Here is a 19,284-nt window from a genome sequence, read left to right on the forward strand (position 1 = left end):
TACAAATGAGTAAATATTTCTTGAAGGAGCAAAAGTTAAGTATCGTTTTGCTATTACAAGTTATTCCTGAAATAGACAGCTCCCACTTTACTAGTGAAATTAATCTCTATAGTCATTTCTTCTTTTAAATTAAGTAAAGATTTAAGGACTTAAAATATTTAACATTTAAATATTACACCTCACTTTAGATAATCAATTCTGCTTCCCCTAAATTACATTTTAAGTGTGTAAGTCTCCTTTTCAGCCTACTCCATCAAAAAGAGTTCATCTAATCTATTACTCTATTGCTATGGTTTTATAAACCGTCTTGCGATTTGTTAACGAGAAGTTCCCACTCCTGTCTTTCTCAGAAATGGTTGGCCAACAATCAAAAATATTTACTTTTTATTAGTCAGTATGTTTACCTAAAATGCTTTCTAGGCAGAAATTCCTCATATGCTAAGAATTCTAAGGGAACGGGTTTTTTTTTTTTTTCTGCTCTTAGATATGGTGGTACAGCGCATGCTCTGATTTTTTTTGCTCTTAGATCTGGTGGTACAGCACATGCTCTGATTGCGATGAGTGCCAGCCTCATGCCATGGCAGTAAATATGAGGTAAGGAAATGCCTGCAAAAGATCAAAATTTGAGTGGGAAACGAAGCAGCAAGGTAGCAAGCTGAGGAAGCCAATCGCATTTCACAACCTGTGGCCGACTCTCCCTGTATGGATAGGTGCGCATCCCCTCCTGAGTGGGGAATGCCCAAAACCTATTGACTAATACATGAAATATCACCTCTGGAAGCTGTTCAATTCGGAACTAATCCTCAATTTCAGTTTACCGAAAAAGAAAAAAAACATATTCAGAGCATATCAGTACCCTATATTGAAATATGTTTTCTTGACATTTTAACTAATTAAAAAAAGTATCCCTAAGGAGTTGCCATTTAGCAACTGGCTACCACACACCACGCTTGACATTGTCTCCTTCAGCATTCACCAGCCCTCCCCTACCCATCTCCTTTCTCATTTTTGTAGGATATACATTGAATTTTTGACTGCATTCTCCCCATCTTCTCCTTTTCATTCGTCTTCTCCTTGACCCACCCCACACCTTCAAGTACTCCATCAGTAAAATTTAAAATGAGAAGTATATAAATGATCAGATTAGCTAAATCAGAAAAAACAGAACATAATTATATGAAAAGCATGAAGACCACAGAAGCATACTTTGTGTTCCAGTGAGCAATCCTCTGACTCATACATCCTGTGATTCCAGGTTCTGTGCTTGACCTGGCGACTAACAGCTGTATTTTTAACCATTTATATAGAAGACATCAGGAGAACCATAGTTTAATCGCTATTAAATAAGACAGAAGATACATACATTCATATATATATATATTTGTTCAGTTTTCTGATGATGCATATTTGGCAAATGATTTACCACTTAGGACATGCTCTCATGCACTTTTTTCTTTAGTTATTTTTTCAGAATGTCTTGATTTTTTTTTGCCCCAGCTAGACTGACTATAGTCTTTCTATATGTAGCTGGGATTATAGGCATGCACAATCATGCCCAGATTGTTGGTTAAGGTAGTACTTAACTTTTAAAAATAATTATAACTAATTGAAAAAGAGCTTCCATTTAACAAAGCAATCTACAAATACAACACATTCTTATGTTCATATAATATATACATCTATGCTATTTTATTTGATGCAAGCATGCACATTAAGTGTGAGGTCTCCTTTTACATAATTTTAAATGACGTACATCATTTCATGATGTAATCTTTAAAATTATTTACATAATTATATTTATATCATCATATGGTTAATATTAATTTATTAACATATCCTAATTAAATATTACAATTATCAAATTTCCCTTCAATATAATATCATTACTAATTATAATATGTAAAGCAGGAATTATATAAAACTTACATAATGTTTACAAACATCTTGGTATTAGTGTATTTCCAACTGTTCTCATATACTACTTATGAGATGAGATATAAAATTCTGGTGTCAGAGGCCTTTTTCCAAATTACTGAATAAATATACCAAAATTCAAATTTTGATCATATATCATGTATGTAATTGCTGTTTTTAGATATTTTAAAGTTTTTCCTGGTAGTAGCATTTCATATATCCATTCATTAACAGATTTCTGTGTTTTCTTTGCACTCAACCTTACATAATAAATCGAATCATAATATACCTTGAAAATCATTTTACAGATATTATTACATGCTCTCAATTTTTGCTGAGGTTGATAGAAAATGACTTGAACTGAAAATGTTCACCTTTCCCTCGGAGAGCCATTTGTTAGAACTGTCCTTGCTGCCTACCCAATGATTCATCTTTCCTCCCATTCCTCCTGAGCAAATGCACCTAACCATCCTCTAAGAGAGCCTGAGACCTGGGCCATGTGTGACTCTGACACTTCTGGCAGACACAGGTGGGTTTTTGTTGTTATTTTTTGTTTTGTTTTTGTTTGTATAACTCCTCAGTCAAAATAACATTGCTGGTCTGGGAAGGTGGCTCAGTGGTAGAGTGTTTGCCTTGCATGCATAAGGCCCTGAGTTCGATTCGTCAGCACCACATAAACAGATAAAACTGGCAGTGGTACTGTGGCTCAAGCGGTAGAGCACTAGCCTTGAGCTGAAGAGCTGAGGGACAGTGCGCAGGCTCAGAATTCAGGCCTCAGATCAACAAAAAAATAAATAATAACAATAATAAATAAATAAATAAAAAGTGCGCACCGTCTTGGCCCCCACCCCCATCTCAACTCTCTTCCACCACTCTCTTAACTTCACTCTTTCTGCCTAGTAAAGACCCTAGTTTTCATGGGGGTCGGGGTTTTTCCCATTCAGCCAAGCTGAAGAAGACTTAGCTGCTCTTCACAGGCTTTCCTACCAAATAAAACGTGTTGGATGGTTGAGTTTCACCCTTTCTATTTGTCTTTTCTTACTGCTCTAATGCAAACTATCCTTCCTAAACTAAAACGTGTGAACTGGTTCTTGTTTTGTTTTGTTTTGTGCTACAATTTTCTGGGGGAAATATAATTAATGACAAGGATACAACTTTCAAGACAAGACATCATGATTGTCTGATAGAGATGGTAGCGTTGCTTTTCCTAAAAGGGAACGATAAATAGGCAAGAGATCGTGTTTTTGATTTTTATCATTGCAGAAAGCATGGTGGCATTTCCTGTCTAAGACAATCCCTTACATTTGAGATCTTTACGGTTGGAGACGGATTTGAGAACATAAACAGTAATTATGAAAATGACCATAATGTGTCTCAACCAATATCAGATTTGAGTGCATACGCAATATTTCCTTTGGGCATCCATTCAAGATGCCCAACTGAATTGAACACATTTGCAAGTGAAACTCTCTCTCTCTCTCTCTCTCTCTCTCTCTCTCTCTCTCTCTCTCTCTCTCTCTCTCTCTCTCTCTCTCTCTCTCTCTCTCTCTCTCTCTTTCTCTCTCTCTCCCCACTTTCCTGATGCTAACTCTTGCTCTATTCTCTCCTGCTCTCTCCTGCTACCTCTCTTGCTTTCTCTCTCGCTTATTCTCTCTCTAGTATGTAAGAAATATTTTCTATAGATTATTTGTTGTATAAGGAAAAAAAGAGTTTGGCAGACTATGAGATCTTAATCTCCTAAAAAGATAGATAAGGAATGACAGATGCCTTTGACTCTGGGTTCATCACCTTAGGACAGACAGCTGTTTGGGCGTTTTTGACTGGGACTCCTGCCCTCAGCGAACACATTTGATGTTCATTCATGGTCTTTTGGCTGTGAATACTCACAACCATCTGTTAGGATGGCCGGTTGCCTATTTACAATTTGGTGAGCCTGTTCCACTAGGAAATGGGTGCCAAAGAAATAGTGTTTGGTTGGGTTGTATTGTAAATAGTACACTGCAGTTGCTATAACCAGTCTGTCTTCTGTGACAAGTGTATCTTATTTGGGAGGGAAGCCTTTATTTCTTACCTTAGGAATCAGGATATAATTAGCTTAACACAGCATGGAGGCTTTGGCTTTTTTCTAAGGATTCTATTTGTACTTTATAACACTGCTGACAAACAACGGAATTGTACTTTCTTTAACAGAGCTATTGCATATGCATTAGGTAACTTTTTCCCAGTGAAATTCTGATTTTGTATATTATCATAGTTTTACATTGCCATTAGCTTGTAGAATCCTTTCTAAAAAGCCTTAGAGCTACATTAATACTTCAGTTAAACTTCATATTCTCACTGAATATGTAAACATGCTTAGTCATTCTTTGAAAAATGAGCAAAAAATGTGGAGATTGATTAATTAAAAATAAGTAACACAATAGTCTCAGTACTGTACTTGTGACAGGATAACTTTATAAAGATTGAAAGTATAAAATATATATTTTTACACATAGCATTTAAACTTGTGGACTTTCCAATAATTTAATAAATACTTTCTATAAAATTAAGGCTTGATAGGCTAGTAGCAAGTTTCCTAGGGTCTATCTTACAAAACAAACAGAACCAGGTTCTGGTGGCTCATATTCCAAGAGACTCTTCCAAGACTCTTCCAAGAGACTCCTATATCTAAATAACCAGTGAAAAAGAAGAAGTTGGAGTGTGGCTCAAGTGTTAGAGAGCTACCTGTGAGCAAAAGCTGAGTGACATCATAAGATCCTGAGTTTTTGTACACCCACTATGTATACCTACCTACCTACATATATATATATATATATATATATATATTTATATAATCATGCTGTAAATTTTCAATCCTGATTATTCAGAAACACTACCAATTAGAAAGATCACAATATGAGACCAGCCTCAGGCAAACAACATGAGTCCTTATTTGAAAAATAACTAAAGCAAAAAGGAGTAAAAGTGTGATTCAAGTAGTAGAGCAGGTAACAAGCACTTAGCTCAGAGTTCAAACACAGTACCAGCATATGCACATGGGTGTCTAATAACTAACAATAATTGTGAGGAAGGCATTTCCTACAGTGTTATATTTAAATTTCTTACACTACAAACTTACCAAAGGATAATCAAAGACCTGCAGTATACCTATGTACATAACAATTATTAACATAAATGTCCTTCCTGATTTAGAAATGCATTACAGAAATGGATGGAACTGAATGGCACCAAAGGTGTCAAACAATTCTTCAGTCAAAAACCGTGTAATGCATTAGACACGATCCATTAGAGACAAGAGAAAAAAAGGCAATGATTGCATCTTGAATTTTAATTCCAGATGCTGTGTCAGCGGTGTCCATTTAATGGGGAGCAAATAAATGTGACCGTGAGCCCCAACAGCCCACACTCTATCAGCTTCCCACAGCTGCTAAGGAATCCAAGTGTGATTGCCAGATTTCCACACAAACATATTCATTATGATCAACCAGGGATCTGACTTCAAAACTTTACACAGGCAAAATGGGAGTTGTAAGGCTTGTGAGCATTCTGGTACGTTCCTGTTGAAACAGTCCCAAGCAATCAGCTTGTGTGATGATTTACCTAAGTGCAATCTAATTCATTTTTACTACTCTCTGATGACTGGAAGGCTTTCCCTGCACATAATTTTGCACACGTTACTACAAGAGCAGCAATCTAAAAACTTCTCAGATGTTTCCAGAGGAAAAAAAAAATCTAACAAAGAGCAGATCCATCTAATGTTTGTTTACTTCTTTGGAATCTTTCCAGTCATATATATTGTGGTTTTATTTTATATTAAGGTTTGGATTTTGTCCTCTTACAAACCTCCAATTTTTATTTCTGAAGGAAAAATAGAAACATAATATTTCACCCCTCAAGTTAGGGGTGAAATATATCCAGGATATGTTTTATAGTTTGATTGTGTAGCATAGGGAGATTTATATACATTGAAGAGGGACATTGGACAGATTTAATTACTATAGCCAAGCAAGATTCATGGTGTTTGTAGCAGAAGTTTACATAGGAAATTGGAGATTGGGAATTCATTTGGCTGTAATGATTCAGGAAGTAATTATTTTCAAACAGGATTTTTATGCAAAAAGGTCATGTGGAAATAACTCTGGAGAGTGAGCTCTGGTATAAAAAATTGAAATGGAAATGAGAGTTTGTAGCATTGAGAAAGTCATAAAAATTTAAATATTTCTGGAGGTATTCAGAGTAATAACTGTCACCTGGTTTTCAACTATATATATATATATATATATATATATATATATATGTATGTATAAAGAGAGAGAGAGAGAGGGAGAGAGAGAGAGAAAGAGAGATCGAGAGAGAGAGAGAGACTAAAGATTCCTTATGCTTTTCTTATATAGTCAAGCCATGGCAAAGGTACAGGAATTTTTCACCCCCACATCACTCATTTATATAATTTTTGTTATTTATTTATTTATTTATTCCATTCACACTATGTGTGAGTGCTGTAATTTATTGAATTCATAGGAAGTTTTATACAAAGATCAATGAGACAAAAGAAAAACTACTAGTAGTGTAGAAGAAAAAGAAGTCATTTCCTTGGAGTACTGTACAAATAAAATGTATTAATAACATCAACTCATAGTCAACATAGTCTTCCAGTAAGAAAACAAGATTTGAATAGGGTTTGTTCCTTTTTAGAGTTGTGAGAATAATCATTTTTATGTCTCTGTCTTCTATTTATGTCAGCAACTGATGGTTTCCTGCCATTGCTAGATATTCTCTGAGACGAGTTCATTATCTCAGTCCCTTCCATCATCTTCATGTGGCAAACTACCTTTGTATATGTGTTACATGATTTTGAAATAGGAATACTCAGTACTCCTCTATGACATTCTTGTTATTATTTATACTCAATTGTTCTATTTTTTCCCCTCTGTCGTGGGGCCTGAACTCTGGGCCTGGTCTCTTCAACTCAAGGCAAGCACTCTACTGCTTGAGCCATAGCACCACTTCTGGTTTTCTAGTGGTTTATTGGAGATAAGAGTCTCACAGACTTTCCTGCCCAGGCTGGCTTTGAATCGTGACCCTCAGATCTCAGCCTCCTGAATAGGTAGGATTACAGGCCTGAGCCACTGGCGCCCAGCTCAATTATTCTATTTCTGAATGAAAGTCATATTCTCTAAAAATAAATATTAGTATGCTAGTATGTGGTGTGTGTGTGTGTGTGTGTGTGTGTGTGTGTGTGTGTGTGTGTGTGTGTTGTTACTAGGACTTAAACTCAGGACCAGGCAGAGCTCCTTAGTAAAAAAAATCACTTAAGGGTATTATTCTATCACTTAAGCCATACTTCCACTTCTATCTTTTTGGTCGATATATATATATATATATATATATATATATATATATATATATATATACATATATGTATATATATATATATATATATATATATATATATATATATATATATATATATATATATATGAGTCTCAAGGACTATGCCACCCAGACTGGCTTTGAACTATGATTCTCAAATATCAGCCTCTTGAATAACTACAATTAGAGGAATGAGTCGCTGGTGACCACTCAATATATAAATTTTTGAGAGATAATTCAGTCCATGATAAAAGCTGATAATATCACATTATTATCATAATAACAACAAAATTTCTATGTTTTGGTAGCACAGGAAAAGGATAAAATAACTGTTAAGCAAAATAAGAAAGGCCACCCAGAAAAGAAATAATTAAGGAGGCACCAAAGCATGAATGTGCAATTGCCAAGCTGCTGAGAAAGATCACAAGAATTCCAGGTGGTAGGAACAGCATGTGAACTTATATAGAGGTGTTAAAAAGACACCTCTTCATGAATCAATGACAAATTTAGAACCCTTGGGAACAAAACTGGGTGAACACAGAATGGAAAAGAAAAACAGGTAAATCACAATGAGTGTAATTATGGGGTACAATAGTGGCTATATTTGGAAGCATGCAGATTGGCACTAAAATGAAAATGTTGATTGAGAACTCTTGGATGTCCCTCTTCGTTTATTTATTCATTCACATATCATATATATGTTTTTTTGGACTCTAAAACAAATTCAAGATTCTTCACTGAAATAAGTGCAGAAAATACTGATTTCAGTTGAATAGTGCTAAAATAAACAAAATAAACACAAGAAACTATGAATTGATATTATACGATCAGGTTTATTGAACTGTTTATAGCTACATCAAGAGGTGGAAAAGATAAATATGGTACATATTGCATTTCTGTGTGTTGTATTTATTTTTATTTTACTATTAAGTGTTTGTACAAAGAGCTTATAATTCTGTATGTCAGGATTCTGTAAGTCAAGTTATGAGTTCAGTACATCTTGATTAATATCACTTTTTTCACTAGATAAATTTAGAATCCTTAATACAAGATGGAATTTTCAAAACAATATGAATATGAAACAGTCTGTAGCTGTTTACCACACAAAGGAAAAACCAATGCAAAGGCTTGCACATTTTTGCATGGTAAACAAGAAAGCAAATAAGCTTATGGTAGACTTTTATGGACATTTAGGCAGTAAACTGGAAACTATAGGAATAATCCAGATTACAAAGTCTTTGGCCAGTTATTCCAATGGGGTCGCACCAATGCGATCAAATTCTCTACTGTAGTGGATATGCGTTAAGTAGATAGAGACATTCGTGGATGGAGCAAGCATTTGATGTGGAAAACAAATAAATCAGGACCTGGTATCCATTGGGATTCATTTCTCTAAAGGCTGTTGGTCATACCAGGCTACAGATTTTGTCTCACAAGGTCTTTTTAGTTACATGGGTGAGTTCTAAGGAACCCTGCAATGGTCTCTGTGGTGCCAGCAGTGATAAATACTACCACATTTTCTACTTCACCAATCCCAGGAGCACTGGCTCTTACAAGTTCTTCATTCAAATGAAACAACCCAAGAAAATATAAGGACTCTATTGCTAGGCTTCTTTCTCAAAATCTAGCTCGTTTATATTCAACAAATAAGGGCAATAAATAATTCATGAAAAGAAAGGTAGCAAGGAGGAGAAATAATTGGCAGAAGTTTTTCTTCCTTTCCCCCTAAAAAGGGAACCCCCTCCAGCATTTTTCATGTGTATGGCCTGTTCAGAATGTCTTACATGATTACAACACTAGATGCCTTTTCAAGTTAGCTAATACATCTTCTGTGTTTTTTCCATTATTTTACTCTGATCACTCTTAATTGCCTTCCATGGTTCCTGAGGATTATAACTTCAATTAAAGCATCAGCATGTGAATTATTCAACAGATTATTTTTTTTCTTGAGGAATCAAAATTAAGACATGAATTATCACATCCTTTCCATTAGCATTGACAGTTTACATGTAAGAGTATTACTATAATATATTATATATTGCTTAAATATTATTATAATACACCATATATTGCAAGCATATTAAATGTCTGATAATATAAATTATTTTAACCATATGTTGCCATATGTTGGTATTTGCTTCCATCTTAGAAGTAAATTAGGTAACATTTCATAGAAGAACAAAAGCAAAATCATTTACCCAATTTGATCGTAAAATATATGTAAATCTTGAAAAGTTATACTTTACTGGAGAATGCATACAAATATTAGATTATTTCCTTCTAAGAAAAAGCTATTTCCCTTTTGGATAATTTTCTTGCCTTTATAATCAACACAAAAGGACATTACTTATAATATATTCCGTAATTGGTTTCTAATTTATAAGAACTCTAATCCAAGCTTTCACTTGGCTGAAATAACTGGTGAAACTCTTTGAAATCATCCTCAAAATTTTGGGTCATTTTCCAAACGTTGAATAAAAATGTAAAGCAATACAGTGTTCTGCAGGCATGAAAACAGCTTTGCTCTAGAAGGTGGAACAAGCCTTCAAGGCTCAGAAACCAGGCATTTCTACTATGATTTAGGATATGAACTAATTCATAAAATGTAGCAAACTGTAAAGTAATAAACATTAATCTGCAGAAAGAACACACAAAGTACAGCAAAGTAAGAAGAAATATGTAATAGGATGATGTCTAAAAATTTTTAAACACAAACCATAGAGGTATATGGGCTTTTATATATTATTTTATGCAATTTCATCTTCAGAAATTCTAGTACAATAAATGTTAGCAATGAGTAATAAATATAACACATTTCTTAAAATACAAATTTCAAAAGGCATTAGATACATATTAAACATATAGTTCCTCTCAAAATGAAGGCTATAATGCCAGTATTTAGCAATATGATTCCTTTACTGCAGTTGTTTTATGTATGTATGAATTATAGATATTCCAGTGACTGAATGACATTAATCATTAAAGGACCTGTTGACAAGTTGATTGTATTCAATTTTCTAATATGAATATTATTAAGGCACAATATATTACTCTTAAAAACTCCAAATTCTTAGCTGAATCAGGCGACTTGTGCCTGTAATCCTACCTACTCAGTAGTCTGAGATCTGAAGATAGAAGTTTGAAATTAGCCCAAGAGCCAGAAACGGAGCTTTGGCTAAGTGATAAGACTGCTAGCCTTGAGCAAAAATGTAAATCAGCCATACAAATTTAGGGACCTGGAGGTCAGAAAGGAAAAACTGGGAGACTGTGAGGAAAGGAGTAAAAACCATTCAAAAAGAAATGTACTAATTACCAGAGTTACGTATCTATAACCCCTCTGTACATCACTTTTACAATAGTAACAATTAAAAAATAAGGAGAGTTAATATAGTATTTAAAAAGTGCTAATTTCAAGCTCCAGGACTAGCACACAAAAAAGGAAAAACTCCAAATTCTTTTTTTATGTAATAAAAATTACTTTATTCTTCAGTTTTTTTATTGTGAAAATACTGTACAGAGGGGTTACAATTACATGGTCAAGATAATGAGTACATTTCTTATCAAGCATTGTAGCCTCCTCCTTTGTTTCCCCTTTCCATCCCTTCCCATCCTCCCCCTGGCCCCCCACCCAATCCTCCTGGCTCCCCCTCCCCTGTTCTCCACCCCCCACCAAAGTTGTAAAGTTCATTTTCGACATAAAGACTGTCTAGTTGGATTGCAACAATGAAAAACTCCAAATTCTTAATATTTGACCATGAACTATATTTTTACTTCTATATTTCTAGGTAGCTGAGGTATACTGTCATGATTAGTAGTATATTTAGGTATTACTAAAAATTATGTATGATCAAAATTCCTCGTCATATTTGATTTACTAAAACCAGGGCTTTGGTTTTGCTTTTGAACTAGCATCTGTAACTTTCATGATGTGTGAGGATTTGTATTACTGAGGAAATTTATTCCATAGCATTTCAATAGGTAAACTTATTTATTTCTTTTTAAATTGCACAAGGACCACTTGGAATAAGGAATGCTATTACAAATTCTGATGGCTGGCTCAAGGAATGACAGCATATGATTGGCTGAAGAAAGCTCACACATTCTAAGCCAGTCCTGTTACAAAATAAAAACCTTGACTCAAAAATGAGGAAAACAAACAACAACATAAACATCTCTTCAAAACACAGCAATCAGCTATAAAATATAAGGTGTTAAAATATCATCTATGCCTCTTTCTTTATATCTATTTTGTCTATGAGTTTCTCTAACTCTGTCTTACACACACACACAATTGAAATTCTCCCAGCTCTTCACTTCTCTGCTTAAAGGTAACAAAACATACATTGATTTGTCCTTTCAGTCTCAGCTTCCATCCACCTGGAATAAGCAGTATGCTACAATTTCCTCAAACTTACTTTTTAGTAGTAAGAGCCATGTGACTCTCTTGAAACCCTCAGAAGCTAAATTCAGCATTTTTTTTAGTTGTTTGTACTTTATTATTTATTTTGAAAATGCTGTACAGAGGGGTTACAATTACATGAGCAAGGTAAATGAGTACATTTCTTATCAAGCATTGTTGCCTCCTCCTTTGTTTCCCCTTACCATTCCTTCCCATCTGCCCCTCACCCTGTGACCCGGTCCTCCCTGTCCCCTTCCCTCCCAGTCTCCTCCCCCCCCTTGCCCCCACCAAAGTTGAAAAGTTCGTTTTTCAACATAACATCTTGAACATCTCATTGTTGCAATGGGTCCTCCTGTATCCCTATTTAAACAAATATAGCATTTTTAATAAAAGACCTAATCATCTTCTTTTTTGAATAAGTAATTTTATTGTGAAAATACTGTACAGAGGGGTTACAGTTACAAGAGCAAGGTAATGAGTGCATTTCTTTTTGTTGTTGTTGTCGGTTGTGGGGCTTGCTTGAGTACATTTCTTATCAAGCATTTTTGCCTCCTCCTTTGTTTTTCCCCTACCATCCCTTCCCTCCCACCTCCACAACTACACTTCCCCCACACCCCCTACTCCCAATTTGTAAAGAGGGACACAAGTGTTTTTCTTCTTTCTTGCTATTGTTTCTAATGTATTTATAATGTACCATGTGATTTTTTGTTGCTTTGTATGTCCCTCCCCCAAGGTATAACTCCTGTTTTCACTCTATTTAATATTGGTATAATTTAAGGAGGGGAAGGGAAAAAACAAAATGTTTAAATAATGATACTGGTTGGCCCATTGCAGCAATGAGATGTAGAAGACACTATGTTGAAAAAATCATCATTTTATATCATCGTTTTATATTTGTGTAATCTCCAATTTGCTTATAAATGATATTTAAGTATAAGAATAGTGAAGCAAACTATTATTCCAGTTATAACAATGTAGTACTACTAGACAGGGACAATAGTTTTGTTCAGGCAAGAAACAGCCTTACTTACTTAAACGGGTTTATTTTGTGCCAAAATGTTTAATGACTGATATTCAGAATAGGTGAAATTTTAATCTACTCTCTTACATCTGCCTTCTCAAAAGTAAGATAAGGAGCTCATTCTTTTTACTTTTACATCTATCAAAAAGATAATCAGCATATTAAAATAATTTTAAAATCACGTGAAAATATCAGAAATAGGATAGAGAGAAAATGGTCAAACCTCCATAAAATTCTTCCTCCTTTGATCATAAGTTGAATTCTGTAAGAGTTAGTTTTGGTGTTTACATTTTAACTTTTAAAATACTACTCACACACAATAAACTGAATCTAATGTCTGTTTTTCATAAAGACACTCCCTTCCTACTTGCTGTTGTGGCATTGCTGGCTTTGCAAGATAATATAAAGTCAAATAGAGAGAATAAGCTGATGTGTGTGACTGTAGCCGCCATCAGAATACTTCTGCAACCTCAGAGAGAAAATTTGTCAGGAAATCCTACTGATTATACTATACTTACTATATTACTGATCTAAACAAAGGAGTTTCTCAGTCTAAAATATTCAGTTAGTTAACTAAAGTTATAAAGTCTGTGAATCATCACTAATGGCTATATCCAATGACACCCTTCTCTTATCTTTTTGGGGGGCTCCCAAATTTTAAATTACTGCACTCTTTTCTAGTGAACACTGACATTGCTTTCTGTAAGGCATCACAATTACCTAATTTTCTCTTTTTATCTGTTTCATTTATTTCAATGAGCCTTTCTCCACTGTCAAACAGGTAAATATTGTAGTATTCTTTCTTGGTGATTTGCAGATGACCAAGTTGGAATTAATACGTGAGTTCCAGCGTAACATAGCTGATAGTCAATTTATGCCAGTGGGTTGCTAAACAATCAGCTCAAATATTTTAGTTATAAAGTGGGCCTTTTCCCAGATTAATACCACTAGTTAAGTTCTCATTACTTCTTAATATTACAGTAAAAAGTCTGGGGCTGGGAAGGTTCAGAGTGCTTGCCTTGTAAGCACCACATAAGCAGAAAAAGCTGGAAGTGGGGCTGTGGCTCAAGTGGTAGAGAACTAGCCTTGAACTGAAGATCTTAGGGACAATGCCCAGGTCCAGAGTTCAGGCCCCATGACTGCCCCCCCCAAAAAAAGTAGCAACAAATGCCGCTCATTCTTTTTCCAATACATCTATCCAGTATGTAAATTCTGTTGTCTCAATCATCTAAAGCATATCTTGAATAATTAAAATTCTTACTCTTCTCAATATTGGTACCTTATTCAAGCAACCATTAATAGTCACCTCGACATAACGACTTGTACGTCTCATTGTTGCAATGGGTCCACCCGTATCCCTATGTGAACGATTTGTTTTTTCCCTTCCCCTCTACAAATTATAAACAACATCAAATACAGTGAGCAGGGGTTATACCATGGGGGAGAGACATACAAAGCAACAAAGAAATAATCTTACAACTTTGGTGGTGGGGGGAGGAGGGTTGGGTGGGGGGAGGCAGGGGAAGGATAGAATGGGAAGGGGAAACAAAGGAGGAGGCTACAATGCTTGATAAGAAATGTACTCACTATCTTGCCCATGTAATAGTAACCCCTCTGTACAGTATTTTCACAAAAAAAAGAATAGAAGAAAAAAAAGTCACCTCGACAAAGGATTGCAGGATGCTGTATAAATTCATTGTCACTTATGCCATGTACCTCAACTTTGCAAAATTACAGAAAACATTTATTTCACAGCTCAACTTTTAAAATCCTGTTTTTGCCTAATAGTATGAGTATTATTGGAGTGATCGTTTCCTGTATTATCCTATGTTAACTCAGTGACCCATTCTAAGGTTCACCCTATGTGAAGGATTTCTTTACTTCACAAATGACCAGAGACATTCTCCACCTTTCCAATTTCCATGTTGCTTATCGAAATTTTACCACACACCTGCCAGGTCTTTGCAGAGATGCTATCTTCTTGCTCCTAACTCAATTTTCAAGGAACCTTTCCTTGACCATCAAGCTAAACCAGACTTCAAACATTTTTCATCATATCAATCTATTTCAGTGAATTCAGAGGAATTATGACAAGTTTAAGGCATATTTTTAGGGCAATCTTAGATTCACAGTCACATTGATTAGACATTTCTTCTTTGCATCTCTGAATAAACTTAACCATTATCAATCTCCTTTTTCAGAGTTGTATGTCTATCACTTGATTAAAGAATTTGGACACATTACAAGACACCATTGTCCATAGTTTATGCAGGGTCTTTTTTTGGTGTTGTGCATTTTATAGTTGTGCCAAAAATACATTGACATATATAAATATAATATTATAAGGAATATTTTCACAGCTGTAAAAACCAGCTTTTGTTTTCCTATTGCAAATTTTTCCCTTATTGAAATGGAAAATATGGAGTGTTTTACCACTATTTTCTGGAAGAATAATGTATCTGCTGACTGAATGAATAGGAAAACCTTACTAGTATTAGAGTATTACAAATATGGTACTGTGTTTTCAGATGATTCTCACTATTTTTAACTTATTTAGTATACTTAAACCATGCATTGCTTATACTCTGTAGTCAAAATATTCCTAAACATCTGGTCCATAAGTCACTATGATCTCAGGATAGCAGTTGACCAATAAAAAGGAACATCTGGGGAAGACAATTTTTAGAACTCTCAAGACAAATCTGTGTACATTAAATTAACCTCAACCCAAATACATCTCTGATTCACAGGTTAGTCACAGGAAATTTCTGTTCAATGGTATTAAATTCTGAAAGAATAGCTACAAGTACATGATATCTTATTGCAAGTGTAAAATCTAGAATTGGACTTATTACTTTGATTAAAACACTAAAATAATTTTAGCCTAAAGACAAACAGAATGGCTGATTAACAATTGTGCTTTGTCCTGAAATTCATACAATCTGTAAAGTAGCAAGACTATAAATTTGTTTGGAATCTAGTAATCACTTTTTGCTCAATAAGTATTGAGCATTAAGTAATCATAAACATTGGGCATTATTAATCATCATAATTTGGACCAATCTTTAATGCTTAAGATGGAAAAGACAGTAAAATACAAGATCATAAAATTAGCCAACTATTTAAACATTTCACCTTTGACTTACTTTAATTTTTAGGTATCATAAAAGTGAATATTATAGTAAAAATAAATATGAGATAAAATTTACTTTATACACACACCCATATATTTAAAGGATTGCTAAATAGGTAGTCTTGAGTGAAAACTGAATATTTAAGGAAGATGTATATTCAAAGATCAATCATGACAAAAGAAGAGTAGTAATTAGAGCTGGTTTATACAAGTAGCAGCATATTGTATTTGAAATGAGATAATTTTCAATAACATTTGATTCTAGTAAAACATGTAACCTCTAGAATACTATAGGATATGGTCTTATAGTCTTAGAGCTTGATAGCCTGTACTTTCACTCTTGCATTCTTATAGCCTTATGCTTTTCAGTATTATCCTATTATTGACTTATAACCTAGGCTTGGAAACTTCAGTGATTAAATACACTAAATACACTTTAATCTCTTGGTTGCTCTATGATAACCTCACACAAAGTCTACAACCTCTTCTCCTCCAACACACTTGGTGGCAAAACCATAAGGCATATAATTCTGATTTTATTTTTAATTTGAACTCTGAACTTTATTGAAGTTTTTTAGACTTAGTTCTTATTCTTCTAAAGTGTTATATAACAAGGAATGGGAAATCTTTAAAATATGGCTCATATTCTTCAAAGACTGTTCAAAGTGTCTTAATATCTGAAATGTGTCCTAGGAAACATGGTCACTATTTGACATCAGAACTTAATCTTTGGATATGTTCTTGAAGGGGTGCAATGAGTATAACCCATGTGACTACATTTGAAAACACACGAAATGATATTCATTCAATGAACTGAGTTCTGATGAGTCCAAAAAAGACATAAAAAAAGAAAGAAAGAAAGAAAACCTTCTTGTGTGAAGCTGACTTCTGATTTCTATATAACTTCCATTTTTACTGGTTCTTAATAAGATTAGCAGCAGGATTTACTAGTAAAGGGCAAAGAAGGTTCAATAATATCCAACTGTTCACAGTGAATGTGAAATGGGCTAAGATTGAAAGATCTATTCTCATTTCTTACAAATACTTCTTCAGTGCAACAATGTTTATTCTTTCAGCTTTTAAAAAGATGGTGCTGAGTTAAAATAGCATAAGTTCTTAGGATATTTCTTGTTACATCTCTTTTCTCCTTTGATTTCTTTTTTAAAATGCCATAGTATTAAAAATAAAAAATGATACTAATTTTAACATTATATGAATTTTTTCTTCTCCCTACTTTCTATAAGCCCTCTAGGGTAAACCAGATTCAAGAAGGTAACTCAAGGAGAAAATTAATATCTGGAAATTTTTAACTCATTCTTTAGAACTATGTAAATGTTCAGTCAGCACTGAAAGTACTGCTTGCAGAAATCGTATTTTAATACTGACAGGCTGTGCTGGTAGAAATGGCTTTTTTTAAATCCAGATTTAAAATATTACTACTCAAGTGAGATAAATAAAGACATGTAAATTTAGCCTTTAGGCCATTAATTGATTTGGTACTGGAGAAATTAAGATAGTTCAAAGTGTATTTGTGTGTGTGTGTGTGTGTGTGTGTGTGTGTGTGTGTGTGTGTGTGTGTGTGTGTGTGTGTGTGTGTGTGTAAAGGCATACTTTTCAGAAGAAAAAATCATAGTTTTCCATGGATGAAGAGTTTTGAGAAAGTATCAGATTTCATTAAAAAGCTATCCTACTAATTAATACAAAGCACAATAATTACAAGGGAAGGTATCCATATTACTTGATTGTATCACAGTTAGAGAAATGAAGAGGACTATGAGGAACCTTGCAGAAAAATTTATAGTTCATAGAAAGTTAATGTTTTTAATCATTTTTCACTTCCTGTAGAAGTTCTGTATGTTATATTTTGGTAGCAAAGACCAAGTACGTTTTGTAACATATATAGTAGATGGAGTTAAGAAGAGAAATGAAAGAAAATGACAAACTATTTATTAGTACATCTAGGAAAGGTATATTTTACAATGTTAATATTTAATTATCTCAAAGAGTACACAAAAATATATTCGTTGTGAATTTTAACCAATCTTAACTCTACTAACCCAATAATAATTGACTCTGAAACTCCACTAGACTCTTGAGATTTGGAGATGATTTAGATAAGGATGGGTTCTCTCCTCTGGTAGCACCACATTTATGGGCAAGACAAATATTAAATAAACACAACTTAGCCAGGGGCCCATGGATCACACCTGTAATCTTAGTTATTTTGGAGGCTGAACCTGAAGATCATAGTTCGAAGCTGGCCCAGGCATGAAAGTCCATGAGACTCATCTCCAATTAACCACCAGAAATCCAGAAGTGGTGCTGTGGCATTGTGTTAGAGTGCTAGTTTGAGGGGTGGGTAGGGAAGGGATAGGAGGGGAAAAACAAAGGAGGGGGTAACAATGTATGATAGGAAATGTACTCGTTACCTTACTTATGTAACTGTAACCCCTCTGTATAGTATCTTTACAATAAAAAGAATTAAAAATAATTCAAGAACAATACCCAGGCCCTGAGTTAAAGCCTTGCTACCAATAAAAATAAAATAAAATAATTAACCCAATGTGTGGACGAAAGTGTAGTAAGTGGAGAGTGATATGAAAATACGGAATGAAATAAAATTTAGTTATGGCAGATTGCTAGTGAGAAGGTTTTGAGAAAAAGACATGAGGATGTAGTATTTAGAATGGGTGGAATTAATTTAAGTACTCTTGGGCTTGGGAAAATGCATTACAGAAAGATCTCCATTTAAGAAAACACACTGATATGGGGGAGTTATCCAAAGTTATCAGCAGAGCTCTTATCTGCTTGGGGTAGATCACTGAGAATCTAACAAGCGAGCTCTGGCAGGTTCACTTTGATTAGTCATGATAAACTCTTTGAGATCAGAAAGCAAAAACAGATAATATTGAGTTAAATATACCCAATAATGTCCAAAGCAACCAAGAACAAAAGGTAACAGTCAAGAAATATTCTGAAAATGAACAAAGTGGCCTATTGTTTTTATTTTACTCATAATCTAAAACAATAAAGAGTTGAACAATTGAAGCACTTTTTCACTGTACCCTGCCTAGAATTATTTGAATGTGACAATTATAACAATCACCAGAAATATAAACAGATCTATGTGTCAGCAGAATATTCCAGAATCTAATTAATATTAAATAAGTTAAATTCATATGTATATATAGGCCTGGGAGGTATAATAAACTGAAAAAATATTTTAGAACTGTATATACATAAAAACCTGGACCAGTATGCTATTTGACCTGAGAATCAAAATCAAATGAATAAAATTTATAGATGGTATAGTTGTTTCTATCAGTTTAATTAAGAAGTAGGTATCAATATTCTTCAAACTCAAACCTAATATTACAGTTTAGAGAATGAAAGAAATTTAAATTAGCAATGTATATATTAGAAAAAATTAAAACTCATGGCTAT

Source organism: Dipodomys merriami, unplaced genomic scaffold, assembly GCF_024711535.1.
Source record: "Dipodomys merriami isolate MVZ:Mamm:240054 unplaced genomic scaffold, mDipMer1.0.p SCAF_9, whole genome shotgun sequence".
NCBI classification, from domain to species: domain Eukaryota; kingdom Metazoa; phylum Chordata; class Mammalia; order Rodentia; family Heteromyidae; genus Dipodomys; species Dipodomys merriami.